General features: G+C 43.0%; 1 non-coding gene across 1 annotated transcript; it reads left to right on the forward strand.

Moving 5' to 3' along the window:
• The first annotated feature begins 1154 nt into the window (after positions 1–1154).
• LOC142455715 (U1 spliceosomal RNA) lies at positions 1155–1318 on the forward strand. Its single transcript, XR_012785862.1, has one exon. It is a non-coding gene; the product is annotated as a U1 spliceosomal RNA (small nuclear RNA).
• Positions 1319–11827: the final 10509 nt, after the last annotated feature.

Consider the following 11827-nt stretch of genomic DNA (forward strand, 5'->3'; position numbering starts at 1 on the left):
GAAGACCCTTAAAATATGACTGGAGAAGACCTGTTTCACCAAAATCGAGTCTATTTTAATGAAATGGGTGGAGCAAAGCTTTCTGCCTCTGCATTTGTTGATGGAGCCTATTTCGAAATGAGAAGACGCAGTTGCAAACATCCATTAATAATTTGAAGGTCGACTACACAAAGTGTGAATCTAGGCACAAATCGCAAGTTGTCAAAAGTGCAATGGAACGTACACACACACACACACACACACACACAACGATATCTTAGGTATTGGTGAGGTGAAAGGGAGGATGATGAGATTTCTAACCATATACATTGGACATGTTCTCAGAAGAGACTAGTCCCTGGAAAAGGATATCCTGCTCAGTGTAGTGGAGGTCTTCTACAAAGAGGAGATGCTTTAGAAGATGGGAAGACACAACGGCTACAACGGTGGCTCCAATGTAACAGCCGCTGTTTAGATGTTAAGTGACTAGACAGTGTTTTGTTCTGTTCTACAGATGATCGCTGTACGTAGGAACTGACTTGAAGGCACCTGACACCAACAATGATGTTTCTCTGTGTGCTATTTGACACCTGTATGTCCTCTTCAGTGACATGTCTCTTTATGTCATGTGTTCCTTTTCCGGTTAGATTTTTTTTTCTACTGTTGAGTTTTAAGAGTTCTTTATATGTTTGATGTTGTCAGTCCTCTGTTGGATATGTGGTTTGCAAATACTTTTGTCTGTGTGTAGTTTGTCTTTTCATCTCTTAAGTCTTTTGAAGAGCAAAATTTATTATTTTGATGAAGAAAAATGTACTAATCTTCCTTTTATGGATTGTGGTTTGGATGTCATGTCTCTGAAGCCTTCAGCACCCCTAGGCTCTGAGTATTTCCTCCTGGTAATAAAAGTCTACTTAGGTGTTCTAAATTTAAATCCATGGTCCATTTTTGAGTGAATTGTGCATAATATGTAAGATTTGGTCAAGGTTTTGTAGTTTAGTCTATGGATTCTCCATCGCTCCAGTGCCATTTGTTGAAAAGACTATCCTGCATTCAACTACTTTTTCCATTGCAGTTAGATTTACTTGTGTTCTCAGTTCTCTATTTTGTTTAATTAATTATTGTGTCTAGCTCTACAACCATGTTAAATTCTCCAAGCCATGAAAATGATGTCTTTCATACTTACCTGGCAGGGGAGATACCATGATCACGAAGGTGGTTTTCCCAGGGCGAGGCTTATCCATTGCACTACGGATGTGCTGACCCCTGCGATTTCCCCAAATGTGGGAAACTCGACTGCATAATTTGTGGTAGTGGGGGACTGCGTTCGTGCTCTCCCCTGAAAAAAAAAAAAAGAAAATGATGTCTTTCCATTTATATAAACCATTTGATTTCTATACCAAATTATTTAATCTTGAGAAATTGTAAATAATATAGTATTTTTAATTTTTAACAGCTCTAATAATTGTTAGGCTATAGAAATATGTGGATTTAAAATTCTTACTTCCTCATTTTCCTTCTCGCTGTTAAGTTTCCTCACAAAGCTTAGTCCAGGCTGGTGAGCAGGTCCTCACCCCAGAGCTACAGTGGGGTTTTGAACGCTATCTTTGTTATCTGCACCCTTGCTGGACTTGTTGGGCCCAGGAGGGCTTCGTGATGCCTTTGTTGGTGTTTTCTAGGCGGAGGATCACGTCATTACACTTTCTTTCTTCCTTTCTGAGCTCTAGTTCTTGATTTGCCTTGTCTTGTCTAATGGATCGGGTCAAAAGTCCCAGAACGCCGTTGATGAGTAGCAGTTACAGAAGAAACCCTTGTCCAATGTTGGGGGATAAGGCATTCAATCAGTCTGTAAGCATTAAATATTGCCAGCTGTGGGCATTTTGTTGGTACTTCTTCTCAGATTTAAGGAATTCTTTACATCTAGTTTACACCAGGAGCCTGGTGTTGTGGCGGTTATGAGTTGGGCTACAATCCCAAAGTTCAGTGGTTTGAAACCATCGGCTGCACTGTGGGAGAAATATGGGGCTTTCTACTCCAGTAAACAGTTCTGGTGTCAGAAACACAGGGGGCAGTCCTACCCGTTCTATGAGGCCTCTGTGAGTCAGCATCACCTTGGGGGCAGTGAGTTTAGTTAGGTTTGAATCCTAGTTTATAGAGAGTTTTTTTTTTTATAATGAACGGATGTTGGGTTTTGTTAAAAGTTCCGAATCAATTGATATAATCATTCAATCTCTCTTCTTTAGCCTGTTAATGTCATGATTCCGTCAACCAGCATTCAAATCCGAACTAGCTCTGCATCTTTGAGAGAGATCTCATTTGATCATGGTACAACTAATTTTGTATATGAGAATTGTTTCTAATATTCACTTATACTATTATTATCTTATTATGGTAGGCAGTATCTGAAGCAATGTCTCCATTTCAGGCCTGATGTCAGCCATTTGTATCTCCTCTCTCTGGCTCACTGTTATTTTATGTCAGCCTTGTTAGCGTTTGGTCAGCTTTAGTAATCATTTCAACAAGCCAGCTTCCAGTTCCACTCATTCTTCCATATTACTTTTCTGACACTTCTCATTACTTTTATTGATATTTTCTCTTTATTATTATTTTTCATTTTATACTTTTTTGGACTTTATTTTGCTATGATTTTTTCCAGTTTCTTAAAGTGAGACCATTACTTCAAGACTTCGCCTTTCGAATTTCAATGTTTGGTGTTACAAATATCCTTTCCAGCACTGCTGTGGTTGTGCCTCACAAGGTTTGACCTATTCTACCGTCGTTTGCAGTCAGCCCAGTGGATGTAAAATGTTCTCTTTGAAACATCTTCTTTAGAGGAGGATTATTTCGAAGTGTGTTGCTTAGTTTCCGAGTGTTAGAGATAGAGATTTTTCAATTATCTTCCTGTTATGATTTTTAGTTTAGTTCCATTGTGGTTGAGGAATACACCTTGTATGATTTCAATTCTTTAAAATATGCTGAAGTTTGTGTTATGGCCCAGAATATGGTCCATATTGGTATAGTTTCTGAGGGCCTTTGAAAAGAATGTGTATTGCACTGCTGTTGGGTTCAGTGTCTTATACATGTTGATTCTATCCTGTAGGTTAATGGTGTTCCTGAAGTATTCTGTAATTTTACTGGTCTACTATGTACCTCATATTCTATAGATTGTTGTGAGAGGAATGTTGACGTCTCCACTATAGTTTGGACTTGCCTACTTCTCCTTCCAGTTATATCATTTTCCCTCCATTTATTTTGTGGTTCTATTGTTTGGTGCATATCCATTCAGGATTGCTGTGTCTTCCTGGTGGAATGTTACTTTTATCATTGTGCCATGCCTCTGGTCATTTTCTGCTGTGAAGTCAACTTTAACTTCTTTAATGTAGCAGTTCATGCTTTCTGTTGATTAATGTTTGTATAGTACATATATTTCCCACCTTCGTGTTTGCATAGTATATATATTTCCTGCCTTTTAGTTTCAGTCTCTCTCTCTGATATTAAAACCTGAAATAAATTTATTCTAGATAGCATGTAGCTTTTAAAACAAGTCTACTATGCCAAACTTTGTCTTATAACTGCTATGCTGAAATCACTTACATTTTGTATAATTATTGGTATCTTGGGACTTAAGTCTGCCTTTTAATTTTTTTCCCTATTTGTTGTCTCAGTTTTTAATTTCTCTTTCTTTTTTGCCTGCCTTCCAGTGGGTTATGCAAACGTTTTGAAGGTTCCTATTTTTTTTATCTGTAGTGTTTCGAGTATCTCTTTCGAGTATCTCAGCATTTTTAGTGGACGCTATAGTTCATTGCTGTCAGGTTGGTTCTGACTTACAGTAATCCCATGACTATCAAAATAGCACCTCTCTATAGGGTCTTCTTGGCTGTGATATTGACAGAAACAGATTGCCAGGCCTTTCTTCTGCAGCACCAGGGGCAAATCCTAACTGCTGAGGTTTAGTGTAAACCGAGCCACATAGAGATCTTTGTAGATTTTATAGCTATTATGTTATATGTACATACCTTATTGATATCATCATTTTACCAGCTTGAATGAAGTATATAAACCTTACTTCATTTTGCAGCCCTTGTGTTGTGGTGTGACATTGAGTCAACTCAGAATAGTGCTGACAGACTAGAATTGACCCATAGTGCTTCACAGCATCTCCTATAGCGTTGGTTGTTAATGAACTTTCATCATGGTGACATAAGATCATCAGATACATTGACCTGCCAACTGATATTTTTATAGTGAGGACTAAGGTATTCTAGACAGTACAGTGCATCAGCTGGCTTCCCTCCTTCTCTCCTTCCACATTTCAAGGTGTGTAAGAAGTCAACTAATCAGTGATCTGAGGATTGATGAGCAAAGAGCTGAAATAGTTGGAAGAGATAGAAGAAAAACAAAGCAAACACAAACACTCCCAAACCACTGCCTTTGAGTTGATTCTGACTTTTAGAGACTCTACAGGACAGAGTAGAACTGCCCATAGGGTTTCCAAGACTGTAATCTTTAAGGAAGCAGATTGGCACATTTTCCTCCCAAGGAGCAGGACCTGGAGAGCTCCAGCCAGCAGGCTTGTGGGTATCTGTCTCTTGGATAATGCTGAAAAGAAAAGCCTTCTCTTCTTCTCTTTTTAGTTTGTATTTTATTGGGGCTCTCACGGCGCTTATCATAATCCATACATATATCCATTGTGTCAATCACATCTGTACATATATTGTCATCATCTTTTCAAAACATTTTTTCCCTACTTGGGCCCTTGGTATCAGCTCCTCATTTTTCCTCCTCCCTCCTCCCCTCCCTCCTCCAAGTCCCCTCAATACTTCATAAATTATTCCATATTTTTCTTCATGTCTTAACATCGACCACTGTCTTCTTTTACCCACTTTTCTGCTGTCTGTCTCCCTGAGAATGTGGGGATACATCGATTATTGTGATTAGTTCCCCCTTACTTCCCAACCCCTTCCCTTCCCCTCCTAATATCACTGCTCCCTTTATTGGTCCTGAGGGGTTTATCTGTTATGGATTCCCTGTGTTGTGAGTTCTTATCTGTACCAGTACACATGTTCTGGTCTAGCCAGATTTGTAAGATAGAATTGGGGTCATGATAGTGGGGAGCGGGGATGAGCATTAAAGAACTAGAGGAAGGTTGTGTGCTTCATCAGTGCTGTACTGCACCCTGACCGGCTCTTCTTTTACAACGCAGCCTCTTGCTATGCTAATACCACGATTTGTGCTACACTGCGGTGATGGTTCTTGCCCGGAAAGATAGTCTTTCTTTGTCACTACATGCTAAGCTCTGTTCCTGTTCCATGCCATTAAGTGAATTCCTGCTTGTGGTGACACTGTGGGACTGTGGGATAGGGAAGAGCTGCCCATAGGTCCTAAGCGTGTAACCTTCATGGAAGCAGACGGCCACCTCTTTCTCTCATGGAGCAGCTGGTGAGTTTACGGTCGATTTTCCAGTTTGTAGACTAGTGCCTACCCACTGCGCCACCAGGGATCCTCAATAGAGCTTCAGGGGACCCTTTATTGAGTATCTGCGTGGTGCTGGCCCAGCATCGTAGAAGGACAGTACAAAGAAGATCTTGTCCTTGTGTCAAAGAAATGTCTTTTCTTGTAATTTGGCTTTAAATTCTTGAACCACTAACTCACCATGAGGAAATACCATCCAGATAAGGTAAGCCTTTGCTTGTCTCTCTCTTGTGATGTCCATTGTATTTTGCTTCAGGACTGGCATGAGTTATTTTTAATCTAATCATACTTCATGTGCACTTGATATGCTAAATTGTATGGATACCTGCATCCCAGTTCAGGCCTATTGAATTAGAGCAAGGGTAGGGGTGGGGTGGCTTGGGACAGGGGACTCAAAAGCAAAGCGCAACTCACTGCCATCAAGTTGTTTCTGACTCATAGTGACTTCAGAGGACACAGGAGAACTGCCCCTGCAGGTTTCTGAGACTGTAACTTTTAAGGGAGTAGAAAGCCTCCCCCTTTTCCTGCAGAGCAGCTGCTGGTTTCAAACTGCTGACCTTGTGATTAGCAGCCCAACTCATTACCACTATGCCACCAGGGCTCCTATGGGACATGGAATAGGCATCGGTAGTAAAAGTTCTATGAGTAATTCTCATGCACAGCCAGGGTTAGAACACTGGCTTCAATCTCTGTACATTGGTACATTACAAGAACTCAGAGATGAGAATAATTGAATGTTTTATGAAAATGCTGTTTGAATTAGGCCAGGGAAGATGGTGAACTTCCAAGAAGAGTACCCATATCTATCACACCACCCTGTTGGACAGATTGGACAGAACACCTGCTCCACCTACTATTCTCATATTTGTTATGATCTGTTCTTGGCAAAATGCTCGTAGGCACTGCTCATTGACATTGTGGATGAACCACTTGTGTGCACAGATTCATTGATATTCTAGAAGGTCTCAGCAGCAGGAGCAGCAGAGTTGAGTCTGCAAGGCAACAAACTCGGGTGCTTTCTGAATGCAAGGGGAAGGAGTTGGGCTGAGTCAAAGCCTTTGGGGGCACAGGCTCCATTTCTGGGGTGGATGAAGTCTGCTTTCACCCTGCTCCACAGGTCACACGTTCCTGGCCCCTTGGTGGAGAGCGTGTCCTTTTTCCTGAATGACTCCTGTCCCAGTACACTTTGTTCCTGGTCCTGGTTGTTGGATGCCCAAGAATTACCACCAGCCCTACATCACCCCCTTTTAGGAGAAACAAGCGCAGGCACGCAAACGTTTACATTCATGTCCGTATCTGAGAAAGGCCTGGAAAGGCCACAAACTTAAAGTGAGACCCTTGAGGTGAGGGGAGGTGGGGTAGTGAGGAGTTCTTTCATTTTTCACTTTGTATACTCTGAGTTGCTTGTCAAAAAACAAAAAAAAAAACACAAAACAACACCCCCCCAACCATAAACACTTTTACAAACAAAAGATGCTAGTTTCGCAATCGCCTTTTAACAAAAGACAACATTTAAAACTAACTCTCACCCCAAACTCCACTCTCATGTCCAACTACGTTCATTCGGTTGGAAAATCCCATTTTCATGCACAGATTATTGCAGAGGATAGGGTGGGTACAGCTTTTGTATTCTGTAATATCCTTTAGCACTTTATTGTACTTCTTTATCTGTGCTGCTAACAATTTTTGTGGTCAGAAAGGCAAACTTGGAGTCACTGGGGACTTGTAGCAAGAATGTGCCCTCACTGAGTGCTGACCTAACCCCACCAGGGAGATGGGTGGGGAGGTAGTTTGTCTTGGGCAAGTTACCTCTTTCCTTTGGGCCTCAGCTTTCCTTCTTTCTTTCTTTTTTTTTTTCACTTGGAAAAAGAGGCACTTGAAATAGTTCCACTCTGGGGTCTCTTCCAACTACCATCTATTACCTTCATGAAGCACATCATAAATAATGATCATTTGGACATAATTCTGTGTAAATCTTCATTTAATCCACTAGTCTTCCTGTTTCAAATCACTGGGCATAATGCAGTTCATTTATCCTCCTGATAGATCGGTGGTGGTAGATGTAATTTTCCCCGTTTATAGATGGGGAAACTGAGTCTGGAGGTGTGGGATGATTTACCACAGTGCTAGCTGCTTATCAGGGCAGCACTGGGTTTTGGCGGCCCTGTGTGATGGGTGATGGATAGCAGACAAGATTCTCTATGGGGGAGACACCAGGAGAACGCTTAGTCATGACGATGAAAACAGAGCCATCATTTTCTTGCCACTTCCCTCCTCCTCGTGCAAGTCACTGTTCCTCTGTTTCTCTGGGACATTTCTTTGGGACATATTCATGAATGGACCCTTGGTGTACACACACACACACACACACACACACACACACACACACACACACACACGAGTTTGGTCACACCTCAGGGGCAGATAAAGCTGAAGGGAGCCTGCACAAGGATCTGTAGATAAAAAGCTCAGTATCTGGGCAGGTAACACCCAATTACAACAGAGCGGTGTTGACTTACACTTTTCCTTATCGGGGAATCAGGTATTCGTGTAAATCAGAAAAGGATTTGATGGATGCCAGTTCACTGGCGTTTCTAGCCAAGGGACAGGTTTGGTTAAACAAAATATATATTCTCCTTATCTACAGTGGCGACTATCATTGGAACTCCCCGTCTCCCCTCCACTCCTCCAAGTTCTATAAAAATGAGGACCTTATCTTGAGGTTGTAATAGCTGAATGTCTCGCAGGGTCAGTGCTAAAATCACTCTGACAACGCTGCAACTTAGGCCCAGCCAAAGTCATTTTAGCAGACAGATAATCTTCCCTTATCTGCAATTGTCTTGGCAATAAATGTCTTGTTCTTAAGATGCTTGTTTGGACTACCTCGGGGTGGGGGTGGCGGGGGAAAGAACAGGTACCATCTCTCTTCAAGGTTTGGAGTCTTAAAAAATGAGCCCATTGGTTCCACGTGATACAAGAACGATGGTTCAGAAAAAAAAGAATGCGAGGCGAGTGAGGAGGGAGGGGAAAATGAGGAGATGATGCCAAGGGCTTAGGTGGAGGGCAAATGTTTTGAGAATGATGAGGGCAATGAATGCACAAATGTGCTTTACACAATTGATGTATGCATGGATTGTGATAAGAGTTGTATGAGCCCCTAATAAAAAGGTTTTTTAAAAAAAGAAAGAAGAGACAAAACAAAAACAGGTGGTGGTGGGGGGGTGGGAAGAAAGCTGAATTGCAGGAGCAGGCTCCTTGAGTGACTTTGACAGTCTGAGGTCCAGGAAATTTTACAGTAAAGACAGAGCCGTCAAACGAGAAGGGCAGTCCTGGCAATGCAGGCAGTGCTGGCTTTTGTAATAAAGAAGTAAGCTTGGAAGCTGGCGAGGGTCCCAGGAAAGAGAGTGGCTTAAATTGAACGTGAACAATATGGCAATGCTTCTTGAACCAGAGGGGCCCATCCCGAGATTGCTATTGTCCTGTTGAGAGCAGCCGGAGGAGGCGAGGGTGGAGGGGGCTGGTGTCAGAAGACCTGGGCCTGGATCTGCCTCTAACTTGTTGAGAGACCCTGAAGCAGCCACTGTCCGCGGGGATCTAGAGCTGGTCTTTTGCCAGTGGGTGTCCTGAGGAAGGTGGTTCGTGGTGGCTGGCTGTCTATCCAGAGGTAGATAGCTAGCTCCCCACACCTACTTGGCTCCAGTTCACAATGCTTGTTCTGGAATCTCACAGGGAGCAGACAAGGAGCTAGGGGAGTCCCCCCCCCCCCTTGTTCTTTTCTACCCATCTGCTCAGAATCTGTCTTTTTACTTTGTTTGAAGATAGTTTCAGTTTGGGGGTACAAGTAAAAAGCAGACCTGAGTAACAATAACACACGACCTTGAAGTCCCTGAGTCCAGCATCTTGGATTTATACATTATCTACAAGTTCTCGGTCAGAGGCTTGTCTAATCTAAATCTAATTCTTCAAAGCCTTCATGAGACAGACTCTTAACTCTCCTGGGATAAAGGGCTTCCGAATTGACCTGTCAACATTTCCCTCCTGACTCTTTCACCTAAGCTTCCCTTTCCCAGTCTTGAAGCACTTGGTCTAGAAGGGAACCCAGGCTTGGCATGTGACTCCAAGCAGGAGAGAGACACGTCTGCTCTCACGGCCAGGGTGACAGCTGGGTGTGAATGGGAGGATGAATGATGGCCTTGCAGTTTCCAGACTGACCTCTCTCAGCAGGGCAGATGTTGCGATACATTCTTCTTCTTTTAATAAAAATTCATTTTATGGGGAGCTCTTACAGATATTATAACAACCCATAATTAATTAGATCAAGCATAATTGTACAACTGCTGCCATCATCAGTTTTAAAATCTTTTCTTTCTTCTTGAACTCTTTGATATCAGCTCCTCTTTATCCCCTCCCTCCCTTCCCCTACCCCCCAGGAACCCTTATTATTCTATTATATGTTATTTTATTTGCCGTATCGTGCACCATTCAATGTATCCGTTCACCTACAAGTAAGTCTGTTATTCGTTCCTCTTGAGTGGGCTTATACAGTCATCATTGTTCCCTCTCCCCACTCTCCACCCCCCCTCTTCTGGTACCCTCAGGGAATCATTACTCCTGTTACTCTTTCTGGAGGGTTTATCTATCTTGGATTTCATGCATCGAATAATCTTAATTATACAAGTGAACATATGCAGGTCTAACAAGATTAATGAGGTAAAATTAAGACCACAAAAATAAGGGGAGGAAATATTAAAGAACTAGAGGATAGTTATGTGCTACACTGCATCCTGGATATATCATATCACCCCTTCCATGTGGCCCTTAGGTGAGGGACTTGAGATAAATACTTGATTTCCTCTCTGTTCAGCCAGCCCAACCTTAATTCGAAGGTTTGTTTTCATCTTCCTTCCCAAGGCCATGGTTTGCTAGAGTGTGTATCCCTCATTTAATGTGCAGAGGCCACATTTGTCAGACCCCTACTGTGGACATATGGGCTGATGATAGGGACAATAATGTTATGGTGTTGACTAAACTATGTTCATCTGACTAGGAAACATGAGGTGGTTTTGGAGAGCCAGGGACATGAACTCCTATAATCATTGGGCTCAGGCCAGGGGGAGTAGAACATTATAATTCCATCTTCTCACTGCCCAGCTCCTGGTGCACTTGTGTGTGTGTGTGTGTGTGTGTGTGTGTGTGTGTGTGTGTGTGTGAATGAGAAAGAGAGAGAGAGAGAGAGGGAGAGAGAGATTCTTTACTTAGCTTTTCTTCCCTTGGGAGCAACATTTGGGTCAGAACCGGCTCTCTGTGAGGCTCCCTCTGGGTTGGGACTCTCCTGACCTGGTCTCTAGAGTGACCTTTGTGTTCTACCTTAGACTACTAACCTATATTTTATTTTATTGTTATTGTAAAAATGTTTGTTCTCATTATGAAATTAACTCACACTCACTGGACAAAATTGAGAAAATATAAAGATAATCCAGGAAGAAAACCAGAGCCATCAGTTCCCCCTTTGTTCACATATCATCCTAAGTAGCTGGTTGGTGGCTTTTCTTTCTACCTTAGTTAAAATTGGAATGGATTCCTCTCCAGGCTTGTTGGAGGGAGAGGTAGGATGGTAGGAGGGAGGTAGGATGGTAGGAGGTAGGATGGTAGGAGGGAGAGTTAGGCAGACAAACAAGCATGTATGTATGTAAGACAGGTTCCTAGTTGATCTCCTCCTATATTTAATATATTTTCATTCTTCAATCCTCCAATAACCACCCGCCTCAGTTTCTCATTTCCCCCAGGAAGGAGAAGCCGTTCCTCACTTCCCACCACCACGTCTACCACCTGCCTTTCTCGGCACCTGTCTGCCCTTCCTTCCTACCCACGCAATGGCCGTACTATGCAGGGTCCCTCCCCCTTGTGGATGAGACCCTATGTCCTCTCTAGACCCAGGCTTTGACTCCACCACCCCTCTCCCCCTCTTTGTGACTCATTAGCTCCTCCTCTCCGATGGGATCACTCAACCACAGACACAAAGTGACATGTCCCTTCTTTAAAAGACAAAACCTGACGGGGCTTCATTGCAACTCCCTGGAAGGAAAATGCCAGCGACAGTGCAGTCTAGTCTAGTGTGAGGCTTTACACAGAGCTTGTGGGAGCTGCTTCTGAGAAGGGAGACTGGGACCAGCATGCCCTGGACGCTGAGTGCTCTATTCTGCAGAAGACAGGGGACCATTTAGGGCTTTTAGAAGAAGGGTCACAGGCGATCCTGATGTTGTTCTGCCAGGGTTATTTTGGAAGCTGCAGGAGGGCAGGAGTTTTGTTGGGCGCCTCAGTGGGAGGTGAACAAGGGCGAGGGGCGGGGGAGCTGGGGAGTGCCTTCAGTGAGGATAGC

Source organism: Tenrec ecaudatus, chromosome 8 (genome assembly GCF_050624435.1).
Source record: "Tenrec ecaudatus isolate mTenEca1 chromosome 8, mTenEca1.hap1, whole genome shotgun sequence".
Classification (NCBI taxonomy): domain Eukaryota; kingdom Metazoa; phylum Chordata; class Mammalia; order Afrosoricida; family Tenrecidae; genus Tenrec; species Tenrec ecaudatus.